Source organism: Nothoprocta perdicaria, unplaced genomic scaffold (genome assembly GCF_003342845.1).
Source record: "Nothoprocta perdicaria isolate Ctin4 unplaced genomic scaffold, notPer1 scaffold_50, whole genome shotgun sequence".
Taxonomy (NCBI): domain Eukaryota; kingdom Metazoa; phylum Chordata; class Aves; order Tinamiformes; family Tinamidae; genus Nothoprocta; species Nothoprocta perdicaria.
In genome coordinates this window covers 1573991-1575679 of record NW_020455755.1, presented here as the reverse complement: position 1 = coordinate 1575679, position 1689 = coordinate 1573991, and the positions used below count along the sequence as shown (strand labels likewise).

Here is a 1689-nt window from a genome sequence, read left to right as displayed (position 1 = left end):
GCCCTGCCCAAGGATGGACGCAGCGGAGCAGGCGCGGCGGCGAAGAGAGTCCGTTAAAATAAAGCTCTGTAAAGATTTGYTTGGAGACCCAAATCAGTCCTTTTTGTGTCATATATAAATCCACTGCATGATCAACAATCAGAAACAAGGCATTGCACTGGCTGCAGGTGAGAAGGGGAGCAAGGAGCTTGTTCTGCTCATCCCGGAAAGTTTCCTTCCCCAGGTGGGCCTGATTCTGTAGGAGCCTGAGCTGCCCTGACACCATCATCCCCCTTAGTGGCATGGGGGGCTCAGCAGATGGTGAGGGCTGCTTCACTTGCAGATATCCTGGATGAGAACCAGGCTGGCTAAATTATTGAGAACCAAATGAATGTTATCACTTAGCACCTTAATTWTTTTATTTAGCTGCTGTGGCCCTTTGCATAGGATTCCTCATTAAGACTTAATTTACAGTGCCCTTTAGGGATAATTTCAAACAATTCTGCTTAGCCTCCCCCCTCCTCCCCTTCCAAATGAACAAGTAAATCACTCAGAGTGACTAATTAGGACTTTCCTTTGAGCTAAATGAAGTCCACAGACTGTTCTGTGGGTGCAGAGCTTTTTGGATGTGTTGCTCAGGGGCTGCAGCGTGTCTGTGCRTCCTCCCTGCATCCTGGTGTTGGACAGGGTGACGCCTGGCCTTGCACCAGCGCCTGACCGGGATTCCTCTCCTTGGCCTGAGCGGCTGGGAGGCATCCTGGGAGCAYGTGGAAGGAGCAGACAGGCCAGGCACGCGCTGCGTGGGTCCTGCATGGGCAGCTTGCAGCTGGTTCCGCTTTTCYAGGGTGCCAAGCGCTGGCACCCGCAGCCCGTGGAGGACAGGGGTGCAGGACCCGGCAGCAGCCGCTCCTCAGCCCCTGCTGTGGGGAAAAACAAGCAAAAAACCCTCAAACCYGCCCTCCCTCCTGGCTCTGTGTGTCCAGCAGGGCCGTGGTGCCCTGGGGTGACATCTCCGAGCACGGAAATGGCAGAGGCTGGGGAAGGAGGCCGGGAAGAGCATCCCGAGCATCCCKCCTGGGCGCGCATCCCTCCCGTGGCCGCCCGGGAAGCGGCGCTGGCCCCAGCAGAGGGTGCCCGAGGTTTAGATTTGCTCATTTTCCTGAGGAAACGTTTAGGAGCTTTGAGGCTGAGTTCTTCCTTTAGAATGGGAGGGATGAGAATAACACCATTCCTTTATCCTTGACTTACAGGTAAGTATGTATATGTTTTTTCCGACTTGATAAAAACTGCAGTTTCTGCCTGCAATGCCCCGCTTCTGCTCTTTGTTTTGTTTTCCTGTTCCAGTTTGTGCAGCCAAGAGGCGGCCCTCGCCAAGGGTGCCGTCGTGCCGGCCATCCGCAAGGATCTGCAGGGATCCGCAAGGATCTGCAGGGATCTACAAGGCCGCCTCGCGCCAGCAACCACGAGCAAGGTGGGTGAGCGCACAACCCTGGCTCTGCAGAACCCCCGCAGCGGCGGCAGGGACAGGTGAGGATTTGGCACTGCCTCGGAGGGAAGCGTCCCGCGCTCCGAGCGGAGCAGGGGCAGAGGGAGGGCTGGGAGCAGCATCCCCTGCCTTTCCCCGAGTCTGGCTGGGGCGCATCCTGCCCCTTCCTCCCGCTCCTCCTCGGCGCCGTGGTCGGCATCCCTGTGCACTGGTGGCCGCTGTCC

The 1689-nt window shown here is 57.4% G+C and overlaps 1 long non-coding RNA gene across 1 annotated transcript; it reads left to right on the top strand.

Moving 5' to 3' along the window:
- The first annotated feature begins 1182 nt into the window (after positions 1–1182).
- LOC112954543 lies at positions 1183–1482 on the top strand. Its single transcript, XR_003250750.1, has 2 exons — positions 1183–1229; positions 1324–1482. It is a non-coding gene; the product is annotated as an uncharacterized LOC112954543 (long non-coding RNA).
- The last annotated feature ends 207 nt before the right edge of the window (positions 1483–1689 follow it).